At 43.6% G+C, this 25824-nt stretch overlaps 1 protein-coding gene across 2 annotated transcripts in view; it reads left to right on the top strand.

Moving 5' to 3' along the window:
• Positions 1 to 13503: 13503 nt before the first annotated feature.
• LOC117060658 (histone-arginine methyltransferase CARM1-like) overlaps positions 13504 to 25824 on the top strand; it is a 41691-nt gene continuing 29370 nt past the window's right edge. Inside the window, exon 1 of one of the 2 annotated variants that reach the window (XM_033173069.1) lies at positions 13504 to 13644. The gene's annotated coding sequence lies outside the window, so the exon portion shown is untranslated. The remainder of the gene's footprint in view (positions 13645 to 25824) is intronic. The other variant, XM_033173068.1, reaches the window with a different exon arrangement.

Consider the following 25824-nt stretch of genomic DNA (forward strand, 5'->3'; position numbering starts at 1 on the left):
TTTGCATGTCATGAGTGTATCTCGTATATTAAACACCAGTAGCTAATGAAAACAGTTGCTTACATAATGGACTTTTCCACAATACTCTAAATTTTTCGAGTTTCACCTGTATATCCTTTCAGCATTCCTTGCAAAATGTGGCATATTTAATGCATCCGGGCTGGGATTCCCAGACTCCCCTGCATGTGCCCAGGTGCATCTGTGCCCCTAACCCATAGGGCTCCCCACAAGTCTCTCTTCCCACCCGAGATCCTTTGGACCCTAGATATTGCACCAGAAGCCCCCCAACTTGCCTTGGGGAGGAAACCTCAGAATCTCTGGCAGAAGCCCAGATGCTCCCCATAGAGGGCTTTGAATCTTGGATATGAATTTAAACAAAATAATCACAATTTAACCATCATTCACAACATAAATATTAATCTTATGTCTTAGCACTGACATTACCAGTGCTTTTTTCGGGGGGGGGGGGGATGCAGGCGTACACATACCCCTCAACATTTTGTGAATCTAACTTTGGCCTCATTGAGGGGCAGTATTTCAATATGAATAGGGAAATGAGAGTACCCCTAAACATTTTTTTAAGAAAAAAAGCACTGGACATTACTAACTCTTGATGGCATTGCAGAAGAATAGACTCATAGGATTTGTGTGGCTCCTTTCTTTAAAAGTTGGTTTAAGGAATAATCAGTTTTTAAAATAGGACTTTTTGGCTCTTGAAGAAGTAATGCAGTGATCAATGTAGACGATACTCTACATGAAACTTCCTACTCAGAGGCAGGGCCCAGTTTTCATAAGCTCTTCAGGAATGCAAAGTAGTTGGTGCTGTCACTTTAAACTTACAAATGTTTGTACTGTCTTGTCGAAATTATTTGCTTTGTGCTTATTTTTGTATTACAACTTGGAATTACGACACTACTTTAGAAATGGAACACCTTTTAAAAAGTTACCAATGTGCAATGTTACCACATTTGGTTCACCGTGCGTGGTGATAATTTAAACAGGACTTGTACTAATGGTACCGTCATTCAGGAATGTACAGATCTACATACAATTTCTTTAATTTAAAACGAGGTATTTGTAAGCATCAGAAACACTTCTCTCAAATTATTTTCAGTAAAACATTAAATAACTGCATAGTTTTCTCAAGACAAATCAGCAAGGAAATAGATAAGTTTGACTTTTAACTACAACCTTGTTTCAATAATGGAATAATTTTATATAAGGAATGCCTATAGGGTTTTTTTTAAAACTTACATATAACACTAATTTCGGAATATGTAACACTGATTGGTGAGAGTAGTACCCCTACGTGAAAATTGGGCCCTTATTCCTACATTACAGGTCAGTCTCTTTTATCTATATGGTTAAAATGAGTTAAGAGGAAGGAGAATGTTAGTACTGTTGCAAGGTTGTTTGGTGACGGAAGAAAACTGGAATAGAAGCATAAATGCAGTGCTTAGTTCTAGTGATAGGAAATTATTTTGATGGTAACGCCTTGCATTAACCCTTTGAGCATTGTAAGCTAATGTGATTAGTACAAATATTTCAGAGACCACTGGCGAGAGGATGAGTGCCATGCCCCCACCCCTAACCACTCTCTGAGATAATCATAGAATCATAGAGTTGGAAGAGACCACAAGGGCCATCCAGTCCAACCCCCTGCCAAGCAGGGGGTGGGTATATATAAAATTATAATGAACACCACGTGCACAGTTCTGCAGTGGAACAGGTCCCAAGAACTCGGAGAAAATCTAAGGAGATGTGCCCTACTTCAGAGACTCCTGAAAGCTCCTCAAATCCTACTGAAGAAATTACCTTTTGTGGGGGGGGGGGGGAAGGGGAGTATTTTAAATTTTGTCATGCATGGGGTTGACTCAAGACCTAGTTATTCTTAAAGTCAGCCCAGGGAAGTTTGTAGGACTTGATTTCAATAGGTCTGCTCAAAGTATGGCTAAGTTAGGATCCACCCCTGGTTTGTACTTAAATAGGTGTGGCATAGGAACATTGGAAGTTGCCTTATACGAAGTCAGACCAGGGGTCCATCGAGCTCAGAATTGTCTGTCCCAGGGTTCTTCGACCTTGGTCTGTTGCTGGACCACAACTCCCATCACCCTCAGCCAGCTTTGCCTTTGGTCAGTGGTGACGGGAGTTGTAGTTTAACAACATCCAGGGACCTGAAGTTGAAGGACACTGGTCTGCCCTGACTGGCGGCAGCTCTCCAGGGTTTGGGGCAGGGAACATTCCCAGGCCTGCCTGGATATGTCAGGGATTGGAACGGACAACTTCTGCATGCAAAGCACATGCTCTGCCACTGAGTTATGGCCCTTCCCTATTAGACATTTTAAGCACCAAAGATCTGGATCCATTGTAAATGTTTTTCTCAATTTTAATACTTGAATTTGAGGAGGACATTTTATGCTGAATACATTTAGAACACTGCCTCAGCAAACTAGCATTTATGCTATTTACTGCCTACAGCAAACTAATATTGCTACTAGTTTAGGGGGGGATTATTTGATCCAAGAAACATGAATTGAAAAGTACCTATATGTTCTTAAAATTAGATACTTAACAAGAAAATAACTTTATTTGAGAATAGTGGGGAAATCTTGCTATGCTAGTATATGGACATGTGTAAGTAGGAAATGTATCCAGGAGACCTGAATTTTATAAGACCTTTGCTGTTCAATTACATATGCCCCCCTCCCGTCCTATAAACCAGGGGGGCTGGCCCATGACCCTCCAGATGTTGGGCCCCAAGTCCTATCAGCCCCCAACCATTAGGGAAGTCATCGCCCAACAAAATATGGAGCGCCACAGTTGAGATGGCCGTGCTGTAGACGATCTCCCCCAGGGTATTGCTGTGACTACAGTTCAAGGAGCTTCTACAGGTGTTCCTGGGAGAGAACTGGGTGGAATTACAGGTGTCTTTGGATTTTGTTTTGCAACCACTGTTCTGCTGAAGGCAAGCTGCATTTTGAGAGTGGAAATGGCTTTCCTCTTCCACATTGTGAGCTCCAGTGGTGCTCAGAGAAGCCTTCAGCTGCGCACATAGTTTTCCCGCTAGGTACCGGTATGTAGTTTTGTTGAGCTGAAGCCTTGATTCGCTCCATTTCCCCATTCCCAAGTCTGTCTGTTACTGAATGCAGAGTGGCATATTTCTAAGGAATTCCAAACTTAAGACATTGTGCAGATAAAAATAGGCTGCAGGCGATAGAGCAGTATATGGTTGTTTTTTTTTAACATAGTCGCAATTGCCAAACCAGCCCAGTCTCTAGATCTGGCCTGTGTCCCTCCAAGTCATGAATCCTGTTGTAGCTGAGGCTCCACCAACCTCCCCTTGTTGCTGCTGGACTGGCCCTGCCCCAGTTGCCAGGTTGCGGAGCGCCCAGCAGCTCCCAGTAGGTGGCTGGTGAGCTGCCTTTCTCTTGGAGAGCCCCAAGGAGCGCTGGCCTGCTCTCAATAGAGTTCTGCAAGATTCTCATCCATTGGTTCAAGGCATCATCACTAATAAGCAGTTTGCACTGAAGCTGTGGTTATTCTGGAAGGGACTTGGGAGTGCTACGGTTCTCTGACACAAGCCTCTAACCAGCCTTCCCTTACTCTGACAAGCTATTCAAATTAATGTATAATTAAAAATGAATGCAATACTCAAAGGGTTTATGAATTTCTTATTCATAATAATTTTACTGTAAATGCTTCTCAGTTTGCATGCCTTGATCATTGCTGCTAGTGATTTTATGTGCCAGTAGAACTGAGTTTACGTTACCAATTTTACTTAATAGTTAAAGCCACTTACAAAGTGACTGCCTGGGGTCTTTTGATTGAAGTAACATGCCTTGATTTCAAAGCAATTTGTGGTTGTTTTTTTTAAAATGATTTTTCTCTCCTCTTTTTTTAGTTCCCTCCCTTCTTTTTCTTATCATATATATATGAAGCCCTGAGTAATATTTGGTAAGAATTCTCAGTTAAATTGATTATGTAAAATGAAATACACCAGAATACCCATTGAATGCAAACCACCATCCCATTAAGCCTCATCTTTGTACATTTCACCAAGCACTGATGCTGGGCAGCCTTCCATACAAATCACATAGGAAACGAGTTGAAATTGCCCAGCAGCAATGCCTTGTGGATTGTGCCTTCTGTACCTAGACTTACCGGAAATCAGGGAGATCTGGTTTAACTGCAGTGAGAACGGGATGAGGCAACAGGTTGCGATTGAGAGGGAAGCAAAAGTGTCGAGCAAGACAAGTGTGTGGTCCTTTCCACTTGGTTGCACAACACTTTTGCAATGATCAGTCGTCACCTTTCATGGCCAGGTAAGAGACAAATCTTCAGCATGCATGCAAGTACTATATAAATAGGAATCATTTCATTTCCTAAATTGAAATTTTAACAAGATATATGGCTTGAATGGGTTGTCCACATTAGGATATATGTATTATTGCAAAACAGCAAAGGAAGTATGGAACCCAGTGTAATACTGATTATGAAGAAAAACCCTATTTAGTGCTTATGTATTATTTCATTACTACATTCCTATCTCCCTAAGCATCTCACATCCATAAAAATGAGATTCAGGCCCTATAATCAGATTTACGAACTAAAAAGACAAGACATGCAAGGGAAGCGATCTTCCTGTGCTGCTGTGGCTCTTCTTCGCTTGGCGGGGGGGGGGGGCAGCCAGAGGGTCTTTTCTCTTGGCTCCAGCTGTTGCAGCCTGCGAGGGAAGCTGCCTTCTCCCGGCTGCTGCTGCGCTTTCCTTGGACCAGTGGAGGGGCCAGCCTGGTCTTCCTCTGGCCCCCAAGTTCTCCCTCGGTCCCCTGGCCAATTTCAGAGATCCTGGAGTTCTGCCTTCGGCTCTGCAACTTTCAAAAGCAGCCTATTGAAATTCTGATCTGGATTTCTTGCACAAGAAGTACAGTCCCAGGTAGTTTAGGGAATTATACCCTTAAATTTTAAATCTTAAATACAGTTTCAAAATAACCAAATAATTTTCAACGTACAGTTATCAAAAACAAAAGTCTAACCAAAGCAGGTTTCTCCTTTTATAACTTAATTTTTCCATTTGAAATTTGACTTTTTTAATAATAGCTAGTGAGGCTGTAAAAAAACAAAACAAACATTTGTGTGCCTTCTTAAAAACTTGGGGAATTTGTGCCTGTCTAATACGGTTAAATTTATTTCTTACCATTGCTGACTCTACTATCACTCAGGGCTTTCTTACCTTTGATATAAGTTATTTCATTGTTTTCTTTTCCAATTTGTTTTTGTTCTTTGTTACGTGCCATCATTTAAATTTCACTTAGTAAGTGGCAGGTCATGCTTTTCAGTCCCACAAGCACAGAAATGCAGGAAACACTCATAGAGCATATTGGATCTTTTTATTTTCAAAATTGACTGAATATATAATGTAAATGAGGTAAGCAACTTTTTGTAGATTGTATGTGTGAGATAATGTAATGTTCTTTTCCAGTTTTTGGATTACAGTTGAATATACTTTTTAATTATTTAAAGAAAACATCTTTACAGAATAACGTGATGGGTTTTGTATAATGTATTTGATTTTGTAAATACGTATTTCCTGATGTGATTTTTGTGAAAATGCTAAATCTTTTAGTATATCATGTCCTCTCAAAATTGGCAGGAGCTAAATAATAGTTTGTGGGCAATTTGTATTGTGTACTGTACAATAACTGCGGAACTTTTATAATTATAAAAATATATATTAACTTTTAGTGTGTTGTTTAAACAAATGACTGGAACATACTAAAGATAGTAGGATTTTTCTGAATATTTCAGACTTGAACTCAGGCTAGCTTTCTTGTGTTTTTCAAAACAAAATTGTGTCTTGTCTTTTAAAATCAATAAATTTGTTTTCTTGTTACAAATATATTTCAAATGTTTCCATTTTTATAGAGGGGTACGGCAACATCTCATATGTATTAAGTTTTCTTTGGAAGAAAAGATTTGTGTTTAGTTTTCTATAGTACGCAATTTTCCAAGAACATGGCAGGCCTTTGTAGAGAAGTCCTAGAAAACAAAACTTCAGGCATCAGCATACAGAGAATATCTGCAGTGTTGGATAGTCAGTTTTCTCTTTGGAAGACCCACGGGATACATAAGTACATGCAGGTCCGCTCTCTGGGTAGAGAGCAGCGTAAAAAGTTTGCGAGGAAAAGGGAATAGTGAAGAGGACCTCTGTGATGCTACCCTTTGCAGGCTTGAGGACTGTCTGCTGGGATACTCTTGATGCCGCTTAGCCAGAGAGCTGCAGGCGGCCAGATTCTCTCCAGGTCCCCTCTTCCTCTTCCTCTTCCTCTTCCTCTTCCTCAAGGCCTCACAGCACAATGCTTTGCATGTGTACAAAGTCCTACCATGTTCACTACAACCGGTTTCTAGGAAAATGTATATGAAGTTGCAGCTTAACTGGTGTATACCAGCTGCATTTTCTATTATCTGGATTTGGGCCATAAGATTTCACAAAATTATTTGAAATTTAAATAGTTTTAACTTTTTGCAGTCAGCATGAGAACAATATCATACGATTTGGCTGGATGTTTCTGTTTTGACACTTTCCAATTTGTAAATATATCATGATCACGTAAGGCAGTGTTTTTCAACCACTGTTCCGTGGCACACTAGTGTGCCGCGAGATGTTGCCTGGTGTGCCGTGGGAAAATTGAAAAATTCAAGAGATTTACTTTATATATAGTCAATATAGGCACAGAGTTAAATTTTTAAACATTTTCTAATGGTGGTGTGCCTCGTGATTTTTTTCATGAAACAAGCGTGCCTTTGCCCAAAAAAGGTTGAAAAACACTGACGTAAGGCAGTCATCTCCTAGTTGCATTTCCGTCTACATTCTTAGATTTCTGAAATTAGGTTTTTTGACCTGATATTCTCTGTTGACAGACCTTTCTGTGAAGCCCATTTCCTATGCAGATAAAGGAAACAATCTGCCAAGTACGACTTTTGTGCAATTAATTTCAGCAGGGTGTGATTTTGCAAACACCATAGGGAAGTTACGCAGTGCATGGTGAATTCCAGCCAGGGAAGGGGACAGTGAAGGTAGCTGGCTTGGTCCGTTGGTGAAAAATGAAAACAGTAGCAGAACTCTCTTACTTGGGAAAATTTTAAAGGCACAAAGTTAGGAGCAAGCTTGTATTTTCAAAGGGGAAACTGCCTTTGCTTTTCACCCTTGCACCCCTTGCTACAACCATGTTTGTTTGTTTTTTTGGAATTAGGCATGCCTTAACTCAGGTGGGCAATGTGCCCTGTGAATGTTGCTGGATTACAACTTCTCTGAGTTACAGGCTGGCAGCATGGCCAGTCGTCAGGGAAGAGTTGTAGCCCAAAACCTCCCAGGAGGAATCGCCTTGGCTGTCCCTGGCTTAGCTTTCTGCATGACAATAACCGTTTTTAATTTGTCAGGAAGGCCTAGAACTGGACCTGGTGTCTCCATTCAATTGTCCTGTGTCTCAGTTCCTCAGATTCCCTCCACATCTTCTGCTGTGAAGACATATGCAGAGCATTCATTCAGCTTCTCTGCAATCTCCTTTTCCTCTTTCCGCACACTTGGACTCCCTTGTCATCACCTCCCTCACTAGTGCAAGTATTTAGTTTCTAACATTAATTCATGCATCTAATGTTAATCCAATATTCTTTTGTATGTGCTCCAAAGGATTATGTTTTACTTTGCCACTTTTCAGCAGTTTATCTCAGACACTGTAGAAAATTGGGGAAGTGCCATAATACTTTGTTCTTAACTCCTACAAGTAATCTAAATGCTAACTGGATCACAGCAAAATAACAGAGCAATCCTTTTCTTGGGCAGGCAGTGTCAGCACCTTATTCATAGTTAGGAAACTTTTGAAAATCGAGGAGCACTATGGAGTTGTGAGGTCTTTTGAAGAAGCAAAACACTTGTTAATAGGAATATCTGACATGTATTCTTGATCCGCGTGGATTAAAGCCAGAACTTAAAGTTCAGTCACACAGTCTACACTACTGCCTATTAAATTTAAGCTTTTGGAACATCTAACTAATAAATTCCTAAGACTGTGAAAGATGAATAAATAGGTATGCTGTAAAATGTTAACAGAAGATGTAGATCTACACAGTCTGTCCATGAATTTTAATAAATGGAAATAACTGCAGCCAGAGTTCTTGGGTTTAACCCAGTTTAGTACCACTGAAGTGAGCAAGTCTCAAGTGACTGGTTGCAATCCTGTACCAGCTTAGTGGACATATATTCATCTGAACTCAGTAGAGCGTCCTTCTGCATACAGGTAAATGTGAATTGGAATAGGCTTCCTACCCCCAGTACTTTAGCTCAGTGGTGGTTTAGTCCTCAGGCATCCTGCTGTGAAGATTAACTGAGGTGTGGAATCAGTCAGTTAGATTTTTAGTTTGTAGCCAATGGCCATTCCAGTGCAAGTCACAAAAACAAGCAGCACAATCCAAGAATAAATCAAACCTGTCCATTTTCTGAAATGTATGCTTTCAAAATATGCAATTGTAAAGCTCTTCAAATTATTTAAAGATTTTTTTTTTTTAAAAAAAATCTAGACATGACAGCCCTAGTCAATATAGTAGCCCTTAACTTTCTTGCTGCTGGAACATATAAAGATATCCTACAGGTGATGCACTTGTCTTCATTAGATCATCTGCAGCCATCTATAAAAGATTCTGAAATAGCAGACTTATCTCTATGTGAGTTGTGTAAGGGGCAATACCAAATAGATTGCACAATGTCTTCAATCTGTCCTAATTGACTGGTCATTTGTTGGCCTATTAAAGAATTTACTGCTCATATTATGTGGGCATCATTTAAAATCTAAGATGACTAAATGCATGCCTAATGGGAAAATAAATTAATTCCTTCAGATTGGCAGCCCTTTTATCATAATATTTAATTTTAATATACTGAAATGAGAACTTGGAATTCTTCATATATGCAAATATGTACTCTGTGACTCTCCCACAAAGGGCACGTAGGGATTTATTTTGGATTATATTCAGAGGTGTTTTTTTAGCCACAACTCAGTTCCAACCCCTCTCAGGTGGGTGCCATTGCCATCATAAGAGAACAAGGGAGGTGTTCATGGTGAGTTCTGGTGCCTCTTTCTCTAGAAAAATAGCACTGATTATATATCCAATTCACCTCTACTAGAGCTACCCCGGATTGCTAACAAGCCAAATACTTTTATCCAAAGCTGTCTTCTCAGGTGGCAGAAGGCAGCCACACGCAGAAGAGGAAGGGAGGCAGTTTTTGGCAATTCCCCCATCCCTCCCTAAATCTGCTCTGGGAGAGTTGAGAGACCCTCTGGAGCAGATTGAAGGTCGACGTACAAAGGGCTGCAATGAGAGGAAGAAAACTAAATTTCTCTCCCTGTTCTGCAGATTGATACCTTCCCACAGCAGAGGGGACAGCATTGGAAGCCAGCCAGCCAGCCCATTTCAGAGCATTTGCTGCACCTCCTGCCTGCATCCCTGGCAGCTGGGTGCCTGGATCGCCCCGTGGCACAGCCCTCTTTCTGCCCTCCCTCTCCTGAGTCAGACCATTGGTCCATGGAGCTCAGTAGTGCCTCCACGGACTGGCAGCACCATTCCAAGGATTCAGGCAGGGATACATCATCGGCAGCCCTCCTCGGAGAGGCTGGCGAATGAACTGGGCTCTTCTGTGTGCAAAGGCTGCGATAGAAACCCCTGCAGCAGCAGCAGCAGAATACGGCTGTGCTTGGCTGCTGGAAAAAAAAGGCTGACCGTCCTCATTCATGTCATCATGACATGATGATGTCCTTGAAGAAAATTACAGTTGTGTACTTACCGCCATTCAGTTCTTTGTTCTCATGGACAAGTGTGAATAAACTATTGAGCGTTTTCAAGCATGAAACTTGGCTCAGGGCTGAGATGCTTAGAAATACTGCTGTGAATTTTAATCTATTTTAGTATTTTAACTTTTTGTATGCTTTAAAGTGTTGCGGATTTTTCCAGATTCTTTTGTAAACTACTTGTAGGTGTTTTTTTTATTCCAGAGGTGGTATTATTATTATTATTATTATTATTATTATTATTATTATTATTATTATTATACCCCCGCCACTCTGGGCGGCTTACAGCATATGTAAAAACGCATGGGCCGGTCTAAAAGTAAAGGGACCCCTGACCATCAGGTCCAGTCGTGTCCTACTCTGGGGTTGCGGCGCTCATCTCGCTCTAGAGGCCGAGGGAGCTGGCGTTTGTCCGCAGACAGCTTCCGGGTCATGTGGCCAGCATGACAAAGCCACTTCTGGCAAACCAGAGCAGTGCACAGAAATGCCATTTACCTTCCCGCAGGAGCGGTCCCTATTTATCTACTTGCACTTTGACGTGCTTTCGAAGAACTAGCAACAAAATCTGTCAGGGGTACCTTTACGTTTACCTTTTAAAAACATAATAAAAACATCAAGTGGTAAAAACCTCCCAATACAGGGCTGCCTTCAGATGTCTTCTAAAAGTTGTGTAATTCTTCATCTCCCTGACTTCTGAAGGGAGGTATGGAAATAAATGAATAAATAAAAATCTCATGGTGGTTAAGTCAAATTCATATTTAAAAGGCACATACCCTCTTATGACATGGATTTCACATCTCCCGTGTCCATTATGGAGAACACGGTGCCTCCTTCTCAACGCTTGAGAGGTTTAGAGGGGGAGGTGCGATGCTCATGCGCAAGACATCACATGCCCCCCCCATTGCCCTCACAAGCTGCCCCCTCTGGCCCCAACTTCCCCTATGAAAAATTCTACCGCACAGAACTGAGCCCAGGAGGCCTGCGAGTCCAGGAATGGAGCACAAGGATCTGCTTTATCAGTGCATGGTGTGAAAAAGACAAACTGATTATACCTCCATGCTAGGGTAGCTTTCTTCCCTTCTCATTCTGGTGTGCCTGCAAGGCCTTTCAGGGGAGATGTCCGTGTGCAGTTGCCTCAAATGCAGGAATCGCACTGCACCAGTCAGCAGAAGCCAAAAACTTTTCCAAACCGCATTGAGAGCCATTGCCCTTGGCTAGGCAGTTTTTCAGTAGAAAACTGCTTGACTAACAGCAGTTAGTCAAGCACAAGTACTTGTTCATTTTTCATGTTTGAAAAACACTATTTCCAATTACTATTAGCTGCATAACACATGAATATTTTTTTTCGCTTGCTATTTAATACAGCATAGCCAGCAGATGCTTCCATCTTAATTTACAAATGCAGATGTTTTTCTTAGAGCATTTCATATTATGCATGGAAAGAATACCCTGAGCATTTTTTATGAGAGTACATCCTTGCTCTCAAGAAGACTAGGACCCAAAATTACCTTCATAATACTTTAATAGCGAGATGCTCCCTAGATAGTCACTAATTAGGGCTGTTTTGCACCGTAGGTTTTTCCAGTGTGGGTTTTAATAATGTCAATGCCCCTTCTGGCCTGAAAGATAACTAACCACTTCTAGAACGCTTCACTTAACAGATTTTGTTGCTAGTTCTTTTTTTCTTTTTTTTAAGCTACTAGATGAAAACACCTTAACAGTGACATCTCCTGGGCAATTATTTTCATACAGACTGTTTAATGGAAATGGTCTAAAAGAGATTGCCAAGCACTAGAAAATAAAATTCACCAATTTAAACCAAGAATTTATTTGTTTCATTTGAAGTCTTAAAAAATTGGATCTGGATTTGGGAGGCTTCCAAAACACACACACAGATTCTTTGTGACTCTTTGTTCCATTTGCTGTTGATTTTAGGTGTTGTTTGTTTTTAATCTGCATGGAAGCATTTTCCAGGGTGATAACTGAAATAATTCCTTTTCCATCTTTTGGAATCCAGGGTGGTATTCAACTAAGTTTTATGCAGTGTAAACCCAATGATGTTGATGGACATGACTACTTTGGCCCTTGGAAATTAATGGGACCACTCTCAATAAAACTGTATTGAATATTGGGGGGGCATTAAAATAAGTTTAAGTAAGTAAGTAAAACTTTAATACGGTCAAAGACCAGCAGAGATAAGTTTAAGGAATTTACAGCATTCCTTGGTAAATCTGTATGAAACTGGGACCCTTTTATGATCAAAAACACCCCAGAAGGAATGCCAAGGTGCATTTATAATTTAGCACTTTTTAAAATAGTGTCCTAAGAAAAATACCAGTGTAGATGATTTTATAAGAAGCATGCAAATTCACATTCTCTTATTGATTTCCCCCATCCCCAGACCAAAATGTAGCACTATATATACCGGTATACATTCTGAAATGCAATCAGGGGTACCAACTGGGGGGGGGGGGAGTCCCACTCTGCATAATCTATAGATGCAGCACATGTCTACCATCTGAATGGTGATGCTCATCAACTTGGGGGCAGAGCGCGCCCCCCCCCCCCGACATTTTATTGGGGGTCCAGTGGCCCCTGGGAGCTGGTTCCTATGAGTGTATCAATTGTTCCTCTGCAGGGTCATTCAATATGTTTCCTCCTCCATATACAGCAGGTTTGGATGATACCAGAAGGGTAAATAGGATTCTATTTGTTGTTGTTCAGTCGTGTCCGACTCTTCGTGACCCCATGGACCAGAGCACGCCAGGCACGCCTATCCTTCACTGCCTCTCGCAGTTTGGCCAAACTCATGTTAGTAGCTTCGAGAATACTGTCCAACCATCTCATCCTCTGTCGTCCCCTTCTCCTTAGGATTCTATAGACCCCAACTAAGTTTTGTTGTTGTTGTTGTTGTTCATTCGTTCAGTCGTGTCCGACTCTTCGTGACCGCATGGACCAGAGCACGCCAACTAAGTTTACCGGAGGGAAAAGGAACCCCGAGGCAGACTGGAACATTGACTCTGTTCGCTTTGCAGAATGTATGGAATGCTTTAATTAATTAATTAATTACTTAAATCCTTGTTTCTGTTGCTCCTCTCCTGCTTTCTTCTGCCCTGAGCCTTCCGAACAAGGTAGGAGACACACCAACATCTCAAAGGTGTCTTTTGCATTAGAGCTGCCTCCGGGGGTGAAAGAGCAGGAGCGTCCCTTCTTCGCCCCCTCCTGCCTCATTTCTGCTCGCCAAGGAAAGCGAAGGATCAGCTGCGCCGCGTCCGTCCCCCGATGGCGCTGCTGCGCCGAGAGCGGCCCGGGAGCATCTCCTGCGCGGCTGCAGTCCCGCGGGGCGCACGAGAGAGCGCTTCCCGGGGCGGCCGCCGGGCGTCGCTCGCTGCTGCTGCCAACGCGGAGCTCGACGGGCGGAGAAGCGGAGCGGGAGCGAGGCAGGCTGCTTTGAGGCGCCTCCGCCGGGGAGCCTGGCGCGTGCCCGCGAGGCTCGTGCCCGCCCTCCGCGCTGCTGCCGCGGGTCTCGCGCGAGGAGGAGCCTCGGCCGCCTCCGCCTCCGCCTCCGCGGGCGTGCCAGGCGCCTGTGCGGCGGCGGCGGCGGCGGGGCGAGGAGGCGGCGGCATGGCTGTCCCGGGGTCGGCGGCCTGTCCGTCGGCGGCGGCGCCGCGCTTCGCGGTGCAGCTGCGCCTGCTGAGCGAGGAGCAGCTGGCGCAGGGGCCACTCGTGCTCCGCGCCGGGGCCAAGGCGCTCCGCCTGCAGCTGCAGCCGCGAGACGGAGAAGCCGAGCTGGCCGTGACCGACGGTGAAGTAGCGCGGCGCGGAGGGGCGCGGAAGGGCGCGCGGGGAGGGGGAGGGGGAGGAGGAGGAAAGGGCTGCAGGGCGAGCCGCGCCACCGGCAAGGGCTGCCTCGCGGCGGGTCACGTCCGAAAGGCTCTCGGAGAAATCCAACGCGTGCCTGGTCCACACGTTACGCGCGTCTCGCGCCAGAGGCTTTTCCCGTGTAATGGGCAGTTGGCGAGGAGGAGCTGAAGGAAGGCGAGGGCGAAAGAGATGCAGACTCTCCCCGGAAGCCCTGCTCTGCCGTCCCGAGTCGGAGAGGGTCCCCGGGGACTGAGGGGCAGTCTGCTCATGCTCAGAGACAGCTAGGTGATCTCCGGCTCTCTTTGCCGTTCTGGCAAATGGCTTAATGTGTTGGAAAGCCACCCTGAGTGGTTGGGGCAACCCAGTCGGGTGGGCAGCATATAAACAAATTATCATCATCATCCTCATCATCATCATCATTATCTGACTGAATGTGCCCGGTTAAAGGAGTCTGTTTGTGGAGCTCCGTCCTGCAGAATGCTCTCTTGGTTCAAAGCTTCCTTGGTGAGCCCTCCTCCCCTGGCTTCAACCCTCCTGCAGAAGGATTCCTGCTTGAGTTCTGACATTGAGCAGAGAGCTTGAGAAAAGCCTGTCTGTCCCGGACGAGGACTTGCACTTGGTTGCTCTTGCATTAAGGAGGCATCTATCCATCCTAACTGCATTTTGAAAAGTGAACAAATAGAGCAGGGGTCCCCAAACTAAGGCCCGGGGCCCGGAGGCGGCCCAATCGCCTTCTAAATGCGGCCCACGGACGGTCTGGGAATCAGCGTGTTTTTACATGAGTAGAATGTGCCCTTTTATTTAAAATGCATCTCTGGGTTATTTGTGGGGCATAGGAATTTTTCCCCCCAAAATATATTCCAGCCCCCCACAATGGTCTGAGGGACAGTGGAGCAGCCCATGGCTGGAAAACTTGGCTGACCCCTGAAATAGAGCAATAGCAGAAGCTTAGAACAAGTTGCTCTCCTTCAAGAGGAGCACCTGCTTTTGCCTGCTGCAAAGTGGGAGAGAAGGGCAGGGGAAAGGACAGGCAGCCCAAGCCAAGGAGGCTCAGCTGGGGGCTTTTTCCTGGACACCATGGCTTGCTAAGGATGCCCTGCCTTCTTGACTAGTCAGGAACAGAAGAGACCAGCTGGGTGAGGCCAAAGGTCCACCTTGTTCTGCATTCTGGTCTCACAGTAGCCAGACAAGCTTTGAGCTCAGGTGTGTACGCCTTGGTGGTGGGTGGGCTGTGGAAGGACCCCCGGGGGGGGGGAGTTAGTTTGTTCTGTCCTCTAGTGAGCTGAGGTCGGTGGAAACACAGAGCAGGGCCTTTTTGTGGCAGCACCCCAGTTGTGAATGCCCTACCAAGGCATTTCCTAGACCAGGCATCCCCAACCTTCGGCCCTCCAGATGTTTTGGACTACAATTCCCATCATCCCTGACCACTGGTCCTGTTAGCTAGCGATCATGGGAGTTGTAGGCCAAAACATCTGGAGCACCTCAGGTTGGGGATGCTTGTCCTAGACTCTCCTCTTCTCTGCTTGCTTTCCATTCCAGGCAGCTTTTACTTGTTTTTAATAGGTGGAGGTTTGATTCCATTCCTCTTGGTCTTTGTGTGTGTGTGTGTGTGTGTGTGTGTGTGTATGGTTCATGTTCTTTATTTGGTTTGTTGCTTAATTTTAATATTAGTGTTTTATTTTTTATTGTCGGCTGCTAGGGCCAAAATGTGGCTTATGAGTGTATTTCACGAGTGAATAAAAGCAACACAGTTTAGAAGAAGCTACTGTGCATTTTTCTTAGTGTGTTTCCTTTGCTCTGGACTTCAGCTATCTGGCAGCTACAGGCCTGAGAACATTCTGGCACATGGGGAACCTGGGCTTTCTCCATTATCTATAGTACAGGGTTTTTGTATTAAGGTACTTTAGTGGGTTAGAGATATTTTGTGGATCTTCTGTTCATCGTGTCCCAAGTGGCACTTGAGCATCAGAGCCAAGGAAGCCAAGAGCAGGGGCTGGAAATGGAGTGGACCCCTGGCAAAGGGGGTGGGCTCAAGAGGCACACAAGCAGTGGCAGAAGGTTACAGTCGCCAAAAATGGAATGCCGGGTTGGGGGCCAGGCAGCTCAAAAGTCGTATTTTTCAATGTGAATTTTGGGTTCCTGAAATTCATTCTGATTGTACAGATAAAATATGAGAGTTAGAATTCTATAATATGTGTTGCTGGGGTGTGAAAACAGTCCAGATCCATGGATCCTCAGGCAGGCACCTCCAGATGAGGAGACACCAGGCACGTCCTGGAGCCCGGGCTTCTTCGCTTGGTCGTAAGTGGCTGATAGCCTGGTGCCAAAGGTGCCATGCACCTGGTGAGCTTTGCACCTGGGTACATCCCTTACAGCCTGCTTGTAACTGGGCCTGGCCGATGCATTGATATCCAGGACCAGTTTGAGGCCCAGAGCAGGATGAAGCCTTCAGCCGGTGGGGCTTGCCTGTGCCTTCCCTTCCTTCTCCGGCTGCCTGCTTCCTTGCTGCACCGGGCATTGGAGGTGGAGGGAGCTGTGGCGGTTTCACCCCAGAGCCTCGCAGGGCCAATGTTCCTTCCTTTTCAACATAGCAATGTATTTTAGCTGGTGATATTTAAAAGACTGATGTCGCTCAGCCGTGTTCATAACTCAGCTCCATTTGTGGCTCCTTGTGCAGAGCGGACCCTGCTACGCAACAGGGTGAAGCGACCTGATTCAGTCAGGTGGGGGAGGGAATCCTTTGGTGGTTAAAGGCAGGAAGGGGTCCCTAAAAGGCGCTGCAAGACTTTAAAAAAGTTTTGGCTCAGGGTGAGGAAAACAAGTTCAGTTCAACTTCATGCCACAACTTGTCTTTCCCTGGTGCCGGCACTATCTTCGACTGCTACTGCTGCTGTGGAAATCTTTTTGACTTCTGAAATGTGCGAGAAATAAAATATGTTCCATTACTAATATCAAGATAGTGCTAAAAATATAGCAGAAATGACAGCAGATACTCAAAAACATTATTAGGGGAACATTAGAGGCTTAAAATAACCATATTGAGCTATACTTAAGTATACAGCAGGATATAAACATTGCAAATAAACGGAATTATATTTTATGATGTCAGACATTAAAAGGCAGAATTTCAGCCATGTGTGTTGTATTATCCTTTTAGTTTGAACAAGAAAAATAAGCTGCATAACTAGCACTAGAACAAAGGACACTCTCTCTCTCTCTCTCTCTCTCTATATATATATATATATATATAATTATGTTTTATATGTTGCCAAATTTCAAAAATGTGGGATAATTTTTGAGAAATGATTGCAGGGGGGATGTGCTTTTCAAAAAATTCTCTGTAGAAAAGGGGATAGCAGCCCTGAGCTGCATTGGGGCAAAGTGCCTTGGGCCAAGGTGGGCTGTTTTTCTGAAGTGCTTACTGGGGGGCCCCACCTGATTTTGTGATCAGTGCAGATGCTCCCTAAGAAGGGGGCTCTTCTCTGTGCTAAGGAAGAAAGTTGAATGTTTTCTCCTGCATTTGTATAAACTCATTATAGTAGGCTGGATTATTATTTGTGTGCGACTTGGGAAGGTTTTCTTCAAAGGTTTCGGAAACTAACCCAGAAGACCTGTTGACCTAGTCCTTTCCTGCAGAATCTGCCCCTGTTTGGCAGCAGAAGTATCTCTCCCAGCATGGCATGGAGCGGCTTCCGCTGGCGTGCTGCTGTGCTCTCACGGCCGGCTGTTCTGGGGCAGATGCTCAGGATCCGGCCGTGTGGATGCCAAATGCTTTGCCGGCTCTTTCACAGATGTTGGAAGCAGTGATCTTACCAGCAAGTGTTTCAGAAAACTTCAGTGCCAGCCTTTCCGAGGCTTTAGGAGAAAACACAGCGGCTGTTTTGTGCTTTTGAGTGCTGAATATGGAGGGGGGGGGCTAAGGATGAGAAGGAGAACTTGTGTCTCAGAGGCAAATATTGATCCCAATGCCGGAGCTCTTTGTTTAGCCTGAATTCATAGGAGCTGTGGGATTCTTCACACAGATGAAGTCTGTTTTAAATGGTTGTCGCTGTCAGGAGGATGAGATATTAATTTGTCTCAAGGGAAAGTTGTGTTGACAATAAAAGCCGTGAGGATGAGATTAAAATATCCTTGAGCAATATTATTTTGATCACGTTGTATATCTGTGTGTTCAGGAACACTCTTGGTGCCTAACCTGTGACGTCCCTGTGCACGCACGGCCGTTTACCTTGGGCTGTCCTAGCAGAGCCAGTGAAAATAATGGGCATTTCTAGTTGAGGCTCATTCATTTCCATGGGTCTCCTCTGAGTAGGACTAGCATTGGCTACAAAACCTTGTTTGTGGCATCTATTTTGTAGTGAATGTATCATTACATCCTTTTCTTAACAGCTTGTCTGTTAAGAATCTTCTTCTGATGCTTCCCATTTTAATCCCATGAAGAAATAAGCAATAAAAATGGAAATAAATACAAAACTTCTGCTGAGAAAACCAGAATAAATGAATCTTAAGGCAAAATGGCAGTTGCATATGTCTTTTGCTAATATTCCTGCCCATATATAAAGTATGGTTGTTGTTTATGAGGATCTGGTGTAACTTATCTGTGCTGCTTTACAATGTCGGTATTAAAATTGTATTTATTGCATTTGAAATATTTTTATAAAATTGTAAATTTTAGAGATTTATTTGAAATATGAGTAGGTATCTAAATTACTTAAAGTTGTTACAGTAAGTGCCACACTTTTTAACAACAACAAGAACAAAAGAGATGGCTGTACTGTGTACCCTTTAGTACCCCTGAAAAGAAGCACCGAATAATAATAATAATAATAATAATAATAATAATAATAATAATAATTTATTGCCCATCTGACTGGGTTGTCCCAGCCACTCCCGGTGGCTTCCAACGAATTAAACACATTAAGCACCCCTGTTGTCCAGCCCAGACATGGAGGTCCAGCTCCAAGGGCCTTCTGGCAGTGCCCTCCCTGCGAGAAGTGAGGTTATAGGGAACCAGACAGAGGGCCTTCTCGGTGGTGGCACCTGCCCTGTGGAACGCCCTCCCATCAGATGTCAAGGAAATAAACAACTATCCGACTTTTAGAAGACATCTGAAGGCAGCCCTGTACAGGGAAGTTTTTAATGTGTGGTGTTTTATTATGTTTCAGTATACCAGTATGCTGTGAGCCGCCCAGAGTGGCTGGGGAAACCCAGCCAGAAGGGCAAGGTATAAACAATAAAATTATTGTTATTATTATTATTATTATGAGCAAGAACAAAACTGTCATTAAACAGAATGGAAATTATTACCAGTATTTTGGCAATATTATTTTGAGTTGTAATGTTCAGCCTCATCACTGATTGTCAGCTTAAAAAGATTCAGCCAGCACATTAAAAAGTATATTTCAATGCAAAAAAAGTAATAATGAAATAATACTATGTGTTAAGCTGATTTGCTGGAATAAATTCCTTTATGGGCTAACATTCTTCATGTGAGTATTGTACCAACCCATCATATGAGTTATTCAAGCATGTGGTTGGTAATAGATGTCTTTCTGCGTACATATGGTTCTCTTCTGAAGAAGAATCACAATGCCCCTCACTGCCAGTGCAGCAACCGCATGGAAATTATGTCAGATGCTGTTTGGTTTTTTTACACTGTTTAAAACACTTTAAAAATTGTTTGCAGAATGGGGGAAGCTAAATTTGTGATGGGTACAAAGACGAGCCAATGCACACTATGCAAAAATGGTTTCTGGTGAAGCACAGAGCAAGTTTCCTCTGCGTCTGATCTCGGTTGTATGTGGTCTGTTTGCACAGTGAGCTCATGGCTGAAGCTGTGTTCACAGACTCTGTGTGCAAGAGCAGTTATGACTTGCTCATTCTGCATTCAGTTCTCTGAAAACGCACCATCGTATTTATTTCAAGAAATTTTATATAGGTATAGCAAAAAGATCTCCAAGCAATTTACAATTAATTTTAGTAGCAATAAAAATGCAAACAACATTCAGTAAAATTATCTTTAAAAGTGGATAAAAACAAGATTAAAACCACAGCATTATATCACAAAAGGAAAGGAAAGCTCGTGCCCAGGAAAGCTTAGGTAAACATAAGTTTTTAAAGGTCATCCCTGTCTCACCTCCTGAATTACCCAGAGTGTGGGGGCTCTGGGCAAGGCAGTTTGTCACCATCTGTATGTCTGTATTTACGATTAGGCTGTTAGTTTTCCAGGCCAAACATGTGAAAGTGTTTTATCTGCATTGTATAGTATAGAAGAAAACTATATTTGCATGTGTCACAAAGGATATGTTCACATGCAACATTTTCATCCTTTACCGGTGACTTTCCAAATCATTCTGCTCCTTGTCTCTTGATCGCTTGGCAGGGTCATTGTTCAGGATGCTCTGAAATAACGGGGGGGGGGGGTCGCTTTCCTCCCATCTGTGTAAACTATACTTTGTATCCACCAGTTAACAGACTTTTCATTTGGGGGTGGGATGCAATTAATAACCGTGGGTGCCTCGCTCAGTTTACTGTTAGTTGTTATATTTTTACACTGTGTTATTGTGTTGTCTGGACTGCTCATAATGTGCTGTATTCAAAACATATACCAAGGAAGCAATAGTAACCCCCAATGATACAAAACATGAAAAACAGCTCATTTTGTGCCAGTAGAAAGCCCACAAGGCAGTTACGTGCCTGAGAGGACCAAAAGGTCTCCGTCCGGGAACTGCATCCATACAGGATTCACTGGTCACATCTTTCAGTGCAGGCAGTAAAACTAACAAAATGGGAAATCCACAGTAGGAAAATGCAAATGCTAAGAGCTAGGTGATAACCATAGCAAATGCATGAGCACATAAACAAGGCTTTAGTAAGTGCCCGAAAGCAGTCCAGGATGGCTGCTTGCCTGAATTCCAGGGGGAGCCGATTCCCAGGGCAGAGAAGGCCCTTCCTCTGGGTGTCCCCCGAGGGATGAGTGCAGACTGCAGAGCAACTCAGCAAAGGATCTCCGCAAACTGGCAGGCCTAGGCAAGGAAGTGCCTTCTCTTGGCTACATTGAACCAGGTGTTGTCCGATCAAAGTCGGTGAAACAGCATCTGCATAACTGAGCTGTGAATCTGTTGCAGTGAAAGAAAATCAACTTTCGAGCTATGTGTGGTTGAATGTAGTCAGACTTCAGGAAGGATGTAGTTTCCTCTTCTGATGGTATATGAGAATTGTAGGAGAAAATAGATGTTCTTCTTCAAGTATCATAATCTCTTGAAGGGCATAAACTTGCTTTAATCTTTAATATCCTAATTAAGAGTAAATAAATGTAAGGGTCAACAGATTCCATGTGCTTTTGTCTTTGGAGCACATATTAATGTTGGCTGAGAACCTTATATTTTCACAAGAAAAAAATGGTGTACAGAAGTAGACAAAATCAGATAAAGGTAGATCACTTTCAGATCCTATTAAAGTCCTATATGAAATTTGAATAGCAATGCACTCTTACTTGTGTCTACTGAGATGTTCAACAGAGTCCTGTGGCTTCACTCCCAGGTCCTGCAAATCTGCGTACATCTACCTCTAAGGTAAGCCCCACATGGCGTCCAGTGGTACTTTCCCCAGTAAATTGTGTGTGCTGGAATAGCATCCATAAAAATCCTAGTTGGTAGGTTTTACCCAAGAGTAGACCCACAGAGCCTAGGGCTTGCTGATCAGAAGGTCGGCGGTTCGAATCCCCGCAATGACGGGGTGAGCTCCCGTTGCTTGGTCCCAGCTCCTGCCCACCTAGCAGTTCGAAAGCATGTCAAAGTGCAAGTAGATAAATAGGTACCGCTCCGGCGGGAAGATAAACGGCGTTTCTGTGCACTGCTCTGGTTCGCCAGAAGCAGCTTAGTCCTGCTGGCCACATGACCCGGAAGCTGTACGCCGGCTCCCTCGGCCAGTAGCGCGAGATGAGCGCCGCAACCCCAGAGTCGGGCACGACTGGACCTAATGGTCAGGGGTTCCTTTACCTTTAGACCCACTGAAATCAGTGGACCTACAGTAAGTTAGTCTTTTCAGTGGATTGACTCTTGAGTAGGACTAGCATTGGCTACAGCTCGTCTAAAATATTCATCCTCCTAACCTAAATTGGATCACAGGAGAAAGAAAACATAATATGAAAATCTGGATGATAGAACTTGGTCTCTCCTGTACTGGAAATCTTTGGTCCTGCAGCTTTGTTCTTGCTGCTTGCATCCCAGCTGCTAGTTTTTGCTGCAGAACCATGCCAAACTTGCCCTGCTGTTGTGCCGCATTTTAGCATTTATTTTCCTGCATGAAACGGCTTCATCCTATTCCTTTGTAAGCAAGGGCTGTGGTGTCTTCAGATTTTTGCAGCAAGACGTGCTCTTCCTGTCGCTGTTTCCTATTTTTGGAGAGCTCCTTTAACATGCTTTCTTGCAAAATACGCCTAAAGGAAAGCAGGGATTTCCTATGTAACCACAGGGTAGAGCTGCATGTCAAAATCATGCTAATCTAATATAATTGTATCATACCACAAACACACCAGTTGTGCCTGGCAAATCCACTGTTTTCTCTGGGCAGAAGCTTTCAGTCATTAAAACACCATGAGCGGAGAGTGTTAGAAATTTGCTGCTTCTTTTGGTATTGTTTGTCAGAATGTTACTATGGAAAGGGGAACAAGCAGCCAGGGACACGAACTGGATACATACTTAAGGTTCCTTTCAAGATGTACAATATGGGGTCAAACTAGGAGATATGCAAATACTTGATCTAGTCTTAATTCTTCAGCGATTGTTGAGCATGGCAATTCCGATTGGGCCAGGGTGTGGTGGTTAATCTTTTCCTTATAAAAGCCCCCAACACACACACACACACACACTTGTGGATGTAAATAGCACATTATTTTTAAAGGCACACATTTATTTAACTTATTTATACAAAATTTTGCCTTCCAGGACACACATCCTTTCAATGTGGCTTACAAGTGACATGAAAATACATCAGTCGTGTCACAATAACAATCTCAAATAGCAAGTCATCAATATCTCCCCCACTTGGCCAATGCTCAGGGATGCTGGAAGTGGCAGTCCAGTATCTGGGGACCCCTGAGCAAAGAGCCCCCCCCTACAGAGACAATGTCTCCAGTTATCTAAGGGTTATTAGAGCGCTATGAGCCCCACCTTAGTGGGTGACAACAATTAATAACCCTTATTTCAGGAACATCGGACAAATTGATTTCCTTGATACCAACTTAGGGGTGTGTCTTTTGCCACTTTTAACTTCAGATATGAGTTCCACATTCCATGACAAGTACCTGTTTGCCTCTATCCAATCTCTTTATTATTTTTTAAAAGGTTTGAATAATTTTCTTTGCCATTATGCCTCATTTTAGATTTTCTCCCATTTTTAAAATGCATTGTAAGGAAGGAAAGTGTGTGTGAGAGAGAGAGAGAGAGAGAGAGAGAAGTAAATGAAGTCATAGAATGTATATGTGTTAAGCTTTTTATTCTGGTGATGGTAAATTCATCTGTTCATCCCATTGTGTTTTGTTGTGGATATATAAAATGAACAAAAAGTCAAACAGACAAACACATTTTTGAAAGCTACAGCTCTTGCAGCTTGTTACACCGGTATGTCTGACTTTGGGCTTTGCTCTGTCTGACTGAATTTTTTGTTCTTTTGTTGACCATGTGCATAAGAGATTTGTTTAACCACAGTTAAGACTGCTATAGCACACCTGACATCTTCATACATGGAACTCAGAGGCGAGTAAGAGAAAGAACCAGTTCCTCTTGGAAAATAAAGTGGAGACATGTGTATGGAAGTATACCGGTAGATCTTGCAGATAAATCTGTTTTTCAAGTAAATAAGTACAGTCTAGACAGACTTTCAGCAAAGGGATAAAGAGTTTTCATTTCAAATATCACTGAGCTGTGAAAGCAAAGTTAGGCACAACTTGTTCCTCAGGAGTTTTGCATTAAGGTTTTTATTACACGCAAATATCAGCATTTAGTATTAATAAAAAAAAGTGTCAACTTCAATTTTTAGAAAATGAAGCTGCATGTTGTGTGTCTTCTAACCTTCCTGTAAGGAAACTGAGCACTGTTGTTGCTGAAACATATTCTCAGTTTTTGTACTTTGTGGCTGCAAATAACCCCCCGATTTTCTGATTACTAAATTTGCAGCATAGATCACTGGCACACAAGCGTGTTTATCCATTTTAGCCTATTTGGCAAATATTTACCAGTGCTTTTATGCGTGTAGCAGAACAACATCCCCCCATGTGATGCCACTGCACATTAAAATACTTGTTTTAAGCTACTTTTGTGTTTGAATCTGGTAAAGCTAATAACACTGGCAAGGTTTGCTGTCAGGGTGCTGTGCCGGTGGCCTTGCCTTGAGACCCAGGCTGTTCTTTCTTGTATTTTCTTTTGCCATCGGTGCAGATGAGGCCTGGTGCAGAGCAGATGGATTATTCATTGAACCACCTGAAGCAGAGCTGTGTTCCTATTCTAAAATTCCACCTTCCCCTTTTCTTAGACTCATTTTTCTTTTTTGCCTGATAAATGTTTAATTTTAAAATCAGCAGTGCATATTCATTGCTTTCTTTTAATCTGTGTGGCAGGAAGCAGGTGGCTCTTGGGAGCCTCTGTGTCGAGTTCATTACTCCCCCCCCCCCCCAGCCTTGTAATGATTTCCAGTCTCCAGCCAGACACAGTCCGTAGCTGTTACGCTAAAAGGCTTCTGCCAGTTTTCTCCTGTAAATGAAAGCTCCTTCGGGAGGAAAAGAAGCTCTCCTTATTTATTGGGGTTATGCCTTCATGCAAAGGTTAACATGTGCAACTCTGACGGCATGCCACAGTGCTCCTTGCAGCCCAGACGCTGCTGGAGTTCTTCCCCATGGCACCTGGCATCCACCAGCCAGGCTTGTGTGTAGGTTGAGCCAATGTTACAGATGCACTTAGATATTCCCGTTCAGCTAATGTGTTCGCAGGTGGGGTTGGCAGTAGCATGTCAACAGCAGAAGCATTGGCTCCGAAGACCGACTGGAGAGATGGTTGGCTGGAGCCTGCCCTACCTGGCCCTCACTCCACTCCCCAGCCAGCAGCCGATTGGCTAGGCGGAGCAATGGCCAGCAAGCAAAGGGGCTGTCACCCTGGCACAGGTCACAAACCCCGCCCACTGCTTTGATGAGTGATTGGCAGATCCAAGACTTGCTTTATAATCAGGTTGGGCGGTTCAGATCAGAGACCCGATCTGGGCAGATTCAGCTGCTATCTAACACGGCATACTATTATACCATGCAGCACAGAGAAAAACTACAAAATCACATTCTGTTTGAAATTCGCCAGGCGCCAGGAGCATTTTGTACCTGTCTATCGGCCACTTGCAAGCAAGGGAAGATGTCCAGGTGCCAGGAATGCCCCTGGTGTCTCCCTTACCTGGAGGTGCCTGCCTGGGGATCCTTGGATCTGGACTCTTTTCACACCCCAGCAACACATCCTGTAGAATTCCAGCTCTCATATTTTATCTGCACAATCAGAATGAATTTCAGGAACCAACAAGTCATATTGGAAAATACAACTTTCGAGCCATCTGACCCCAAGATGGCAACTAGATATTCCGTTTTGGCAACTAACCCTGGTTTATGGAGCCATTTGGCACTGAGCTTATAGGTATGTTTCTAACACAGCAGTAATAGATCTTTGTGCTCTCCATCTCATCCTTCTCTTAGTTTAGTTGTAACCTATTTCCATAGGGCTGCTCTCTTGATCAATGAATGAGCATGGAAGCAAACCCTCGGCCTCCTTTTCTGCAGCCTACCCCCCCCCCCCGAAATCTCTGGTTCTCTGTAGCATTTGAACAGGATATCAAAGCTCTAATAGATTTTGAATCCAGACAGACAGTTTGACAGCAGCTATGCAAAATATTAGTGTCTTAATCAGATGTCATTTTTGTGCAAAAACTCCTTTTGTCCCCCCTGCCTTTGTGCGCCTGGTAAATTAGTGGATATTCAGACAAGTTAATTATATATTCTAGCATTCAACTATGACAGTTCTTTTCCTATAGAATAGGAAAAATAGTTTTTGCATGGTGAGATAAACATATATCTTCTCCTTTCTGCCAA

This window comes from Lacerta agilis, chromosome 16, assembly GCF_009819535.1.
Source record: "Lacerta agilis isolate rLacAgi1 chromosome 16, rLacAgi1.pri, whole genome shotgun sequence".
Taxonomy (NCBI): Eukaryota; Metazoa; Chordata; class Lepidosauria; order Squamata; family Lacertidae; genus Lacerta; species Lacerta agilis.